Genomic DNA, 6,000 nt, shown 5'->3' on the forward strand with positions numbered 1-6,000 from the left:
GGGAACCTGGAAGGATATCCTTCCCCAGTCAAGCCTCTGATGACAATACTGCCTAGCTGACACCTTGACTGTAGCCTTGTGAGACCCTGAGCAGAGAGCCCAGATGAGTGGTGACCAGGCTCCTGACTTATGGAAGCTTTAAGATAATAAATGCCTATTGTTTTAAATTTCTAAATCTCTGGTCATTTGTTCCACAGCAATAGAAAATTAATGCAAACTGCTTATTTTAAATTTTAAATTGCTTTTTCTCTTTCGTACCTCTGTCAGTGTTTATTGGAGGTTGCAAATCTTATTTTTTTGTTTGTTTCAAAGTAGGCATTTAACATTTTTATGGAAGGAAATAAATAATATTTTAATACTTTTTTCCCTTAAACTAGTAACAAAGACCTCAAAATAATCAAACCCTTTTTATTATGAAACTCTGTGTTTTAGTCAAGTCCAGGAGTTGATTAATCAGAATAAAGTTGACCTTATTTCATATTTCACATTGACATTTAGTTTGGCCTCTATCTCTTAAATGTTTCATTTGCATTCTATGATGCAAAACAAAATAAAAAAAATCCAACCTGACTCCTCAAAAAATCTAAACGATATAAAACAGGCTTTGCCTGATGGCTGATTTCAGTTCAAGCCATCAAACATTTTGGGAGTATATTTTCACTGAATTGCCTATTAAATTATATTTCTTAAAGGAAGAGAGGACAACTTAAATGTTTCAAACATTTAAAGTGACTCTACCAGTGATTATTATGTAAGTAGCTGAGTTTGGTATTTTAGTGACACAGAGAAGAAAATTAACTGGAGAGAAATGTTTTTGTGCTAGCTTTATAGTTTATATCCCTCAGGGAAGGCTAGCATAAGTTATTTTACACATAAAATCATTTTCTAAAGTGACCTTTGGTATATTTATTTTATTATTCTGGATAATGTATAATAAACACATTTCAGTATTTCTTTACCTAATGTAAAGCCCTTTTGTCATTTGAAAGGAAAATTATCCAAATTTCATTTGAAAGAGTGAGTATGATCTTCCAGCAAGTAACAGAAAGGGAGGTAATGGAAGATGTAGGTCAAATGAAAGATGTTTGATATGAATTATAGATGTTTTACAGTATCTTCTAAGTCTATAAAAGCAAACATCTTACCTCCTTAGTCTGTCTTTTTTCCTTTCTTTTTTTTTTCAGTAGAAAATAGATGACTTACTACATTCACTTAGAAAAAGTATCCCAACATGCCTGTAATTGTGAAATTCCTGGGGAGTGAGTTAGTGTATATCAGTTAACATTGTCTTTTTATAGCTCTTGAGACACATTCTTCCTTATAAAGGGAAGCATATATGCTGTAGAAAACTTTTTTTAAATGAGAGAAAATTGCAGAGCAAAGAAAATACAGTGTCAGAGAATGGCTTAGAATACAAAGTATTTTAGAAAAATTCTCAGGTGGTAGAGTGGGGGAAGCTTAGAACAGGAGGAAATACTGCTACAGACCTCTAAAATGAAAGAGGTTTGAAGATTTTAGAGAGAATCCAGAAGAGAGAAGATATTAAAGATAGAGAAAATAGCGCACATGGCTTTTCTAAGTTAAAAGAATAATGATTTCCCCCTTCTCAAGAAGAAATGAACAATTGTTTCTAACATGTAGGTCCATCAACTGTATTATCCCTTTCATACAGTCTAGGAATTACTTCAAAGACCATTCAATTTAAAGTTCCTTTAATGTCGTAATTTGTGGCCAGTCAGATCTTTTGAATACCAAAGTTTGGGGATCGGCCCACCTCATGCATCTGGTTTTCCTGACCTAGAATTCCAAAAGTCACTCTTCCAGCCTTCCTGGAAACGAGGGCATAAACACCTCAGCCAATGAATACACTCAAACCAATGAAGTGCAGTTAATGAGTTTTCAGTTTAAAAGAGACACACATGAGGAAGTGGACAGGGTGGAGACCACTCTCTGAAGATGATGGCAGAGGCAATGGCTTTCAGGGACAATAATAACAGCAGTTCAGCGTTCATTACCCATGATCAGTGGGGAAATCTGTGGGGTCTGCATCCAGTGGCAGCAATGATGGATCCCTTTCTGGATTTTCATTCTGAAGTGACATTTAAGTGTTGCCCATATATCTTCAAACCTGGGTCTGTAATCTCTCAGAAGGTCTAAAGAGACTTCTCAAAGCTGTTAGATACATTTTCTGCTTAACCAGCTATAGTGAGTTTTAATGGTGTAACCAAGACATCTGAGTGATATGGATCTCTTTTTAAATAGGACAGCTCTGAAATCCTCTTTACAATACAAGTGGACTCATCCACAGAGAGCTTTTCTAAAATGAGTGCAATTTTACTTAATCCAGAGTCAGAAGAAATGGTACCCTAGGGAAGTTCTTTGCAACTCAGCAATATACTAAAAATATGGGAAATTAAAACACCCATAAATGAGTACACTAGGCTAAGATAAATGGAATGCTAAATTTTGTTTTATTAGATGGAGGGAAATCTATTTTAAAAATGGACGGGACTATGTGCTCAGTCATGTCCGACTCTTTGTGACCCCATGGACTGTAGCCCACCAGGCTCCTATCCATGGAATTTTCTAGGCAAGAACACTGGAGTGGGTTGCCATTTCCTCCTCCAGGGGATATTCTGGACCCAGGGATCAAAGCCAGGTCTCTTGGGTCTCTTGCATTGGCAGAAGGGTTCTTTTACCACTAGTGCCACCTGGAAAGCCCCCAAATAACCACATATAATCCAGTGGGAGTAAGAAATGATGGAGGTATAAATAAAACTAGAATTGTAGAATGTTGATAATTGCTGAATCTGGGTGATGGCTATTCTATTTACTCTATGTGTTTGTGATTTTCCTTAATAAAATGCAAAAATAAAAATAATTATAAATTAACTGAGTTAACATTAGTTTGGAAAAATATCTGCTTCCCTATTTATCTTGAGAATGGAGAAGCAACACTAAATATTCCTTAGAAATATTGATATCACTGTTGCCAAGCAATAGAACCAAGTGAGAAAAATTCATAAAATAAGAGATAAAGACAGACTTATAGTTGGTGTGTCTGCTTTTTCAGCCATTTTTGTCCTTAGTGTCCAAGGAATAGCTCATTCAGTCAATCCACAAATATTTTTGTTAGCATCTGCCGCATACTGGCATTGTTCTCGGTACTTGGGATATATCAAGAAATAAAATAAAGATTCTTACATTTACCTAAACTTTTTCCTTTAAGTATTACACAAAATCTCAACCAAAACTTTTAATCCATATCTCCAGTCTATAAGCTTAATTACCTATTTTTAAATTCTAAAACTGTCTCCTGTTTCTATAGTATAGAACCATAAGTTTTTTATAGTTGAAAAGGAACTTAGATTGCATCATAAAGTACTACTTCTCACTTTATTATGATTGATATAACACTTTGCCTTTGTAGAGTCTTTTATAAGTTACAACATGCCTTCCTGAGACCCAGAGAGGACAAGAGACTCGCCAAGTCTATACTGTCTGTGAGTAGCTGAACAAATACCTCCTGACAGGCATGCTGGTACTTTTCTTTCTGCTATACTAAAATTTTTCTGCTTAAATTTCATTGGTTGTGGTTAACTGGAAAGACTTTAACCTAAAAGACTTTCACCTAAAAGTCCTACTTTAAATCCTGAGCCTGTTTCTCTCTCTCGACTCCATTGCTCTCTGTCCCTCTTCCTTCTCCTCCCTCACTGGCTCTAACCCAGAGCTACAAATGACTAAGATAGGCTTTTCTCTTTGGCACTGACATCCTCATATGCTGCCATTCCTTAACCATTGTTCAGCTAAGCTCTCCTAATTTAGAGCCTTTAATCTCCTTTGATAACATCATCTCTTCATTATTCTAAATAACTTGTCATGACATTTTCATCCATCTCCAGTTATTTACACGTTTTAGATGGCTAGGTACTCAATAATGAACAAAGAATGGGGGCCCCAGGACTGACAATTCTACTGTTGTGTTGAGCAACTTGCAAATTTTCTCCTACTTCTTAGCTCAATAGAATACGTCCCCAAGTGATATAGCCCCTAAGAGCATTCTGTTTCTGTTTTCATTTGTATGTTTATCACACCACTAGTGTCTAAGTTCCCTTAGAAAATATTGGAGGATCAGACCTTATCAAAAGTGCTTGCAACAACCTATGTAACTGAATCACGTTGCTGTACACCTGAAACTAACAAAACGTGGTAAAAGAACTATACGTCAATTTATTTTAAAAAAATTTTTAAAAATAGAGATTATGAGGCTTCCTCATAAACACTATCTTGGGTGAGAAAAAAAGAAGGGAGCCAGGTAAGTGCAATTGCTAAGAATTTCATATTTAACTCTCTCAATATAAAGTGTTTGGGTAATATCTATTGCTGTTTAACAAAAAACACCAAAATAGAGTAGCTTTAAAAAATGTATTATTATCTCTCATGGCCCTGTAGGTTGACTGAGCCCATTTAGATGATGTTGGGTTCTCCCAGGTGGTTGCAGTCAGTTGCAGTCAGTCATCTGAAAGCTCCCCTCAACCGGATGTCCAGCATGGCTTCTTTAGTCACATCTTTGGCTTATCAGCTGAGAAGCCTGAAATAACTAGGGGCTTACCAGGCATTTTTCTCTCTCTACACAGGTTCTTCAAGTGACAGCTTGAGCTTCCTCAAAGTAAAGCAATCTCAGGGTAGTCAGACTTCTTATGTGACAGTTGTCTTCTCCTAGAGCCAGTGTTCTAGGAGACACAAGTGGGAGCTACAAGGCTCTCTTTGACTTTGAAAGGAAGGGGCTACACAAAGATGTGAATACCGGAGTATTCACATCTGCAGTTCATTGCAGGGGGGGGGGGGGCAGGGGGCTCTTCGGTAACTAGCTACTACATGAAGGGAAGTGGTATCTGTAACTAAAAGTCAGTTTTGCTGTTAGTCCATCTAGTTGGCAGGACTCCATTTTTAAAAAACAAATATAATTGCCTAAAATACAGCCCTCATTTTTTGGTTAAGCATAGCAGACCCAGAGTTCCTCTTAATTAAACAAAAGAGGGAAAAAAAACTTTGAACTTAGATGACTTGTATCTTTCTAAACTGTATTTAACCTTCCATTTATTGGAGCATGTGATAATCACTCAGACTTTGTTCTGTCGATGGCTGGAGGCAGACTTGCCACCATCCTAGAGCTGACAAGCCAAAACAGGTGAGTCCATCTTGTATGATTCACCTTGGTAGGAGCAATTACTACCCCACTCTGGGATGGTAGACTACCCGCTCCCTTTCACAACAGACAGGCTCACCCACAGCCTGAAGCATACCTTGTATCCTTTCAGAAATGGTGCATTGAACATGTGCAGAGAGACAGGCAAACGCTTTTCTTTCCAATGAGAGAGACATTTTGTGAAGTCTTTGGCAGCATGCTGGCTGGCAAAGCTATCTGGCTGGCACACTTCTCCTGTGTCGAGTTATGGCACTGCCACCTCTACTCTGTGGAGAGTTTCGAAATTTCAATTTGCACACCCTGTAAGATGTGAGTCACTCGGCTTGCAAAGGAGGAGGAGGAGGAGGCAGCCATCTGCTAGTCATGAGCAGATGACAAATACTCTGAACTGCGAATTTCCATCCTCATTTCACAATATTTAAGTAAACACATTTTGTAACCATTTTTTTTTTCAGAGTTCCTTAGTGCTTAAAATGGAATTCTTTTTGGTAAACAATATATAAAAGCCACCTTCTCTCCTCTAAACAATTATATTACCAAAGTGACACTGAAGGCAACCATGGCAAAATTCTGTCTGTTGAAGGACCAGAGCACAAAGAATACATATCTGAATCGAATGGTTAAGTCTCCTATCATTTCAGACCCCCTGGGCTGTTTCCAGGTCTGTGAGCTCCATCATACACAGCTCCACGGTGACCTCTACTGTCTGACTGCAAGAATCCCGTCAAAGACAAAGAGTTTCCAGGTAGCATCTATCTACCATTTCTGCATACTGTGTTATGGGGAGGAAG

General features: G+C 37.6%; 1 long non-coding RNA gene across 1 annotated transcript in view; it reads right to left on the reverse strand.

The window, feature by feature from the left end:
• The window catches only part of LOC122690039, a 53,862-nt gene extending 48,339 nt beyond the window's left edge, over positions 1-5,523 (reverse strand). The window contains exon 1 of the long non-coding RNA XR_006339964.1: positions 5,307-5,523. This is a non-coding gene — a long non-coding RNA (uncharacterized LOC122690039). The remainder of the gene's footprint in view (positions 1-5,306) is intronic.
• Between the last annotated feature and the right edge of the window lie 477 nt (positions 5,524-6,000).

The sequence above is a fragment of the Cervus elaphus genome, chromosome X, assembly GCF_910594005.1.
Source record: "Cervus elaphus chromosome X, mCerEla1.1, whole genome shotgun sequence".
In the NCBI taxonomy this organism is placed as follows: Eukaryota; Metazoa; Chordata; class Mammalia; order Artiodactyla; family Cervidae; genus Cervus; species Cervus elaphus.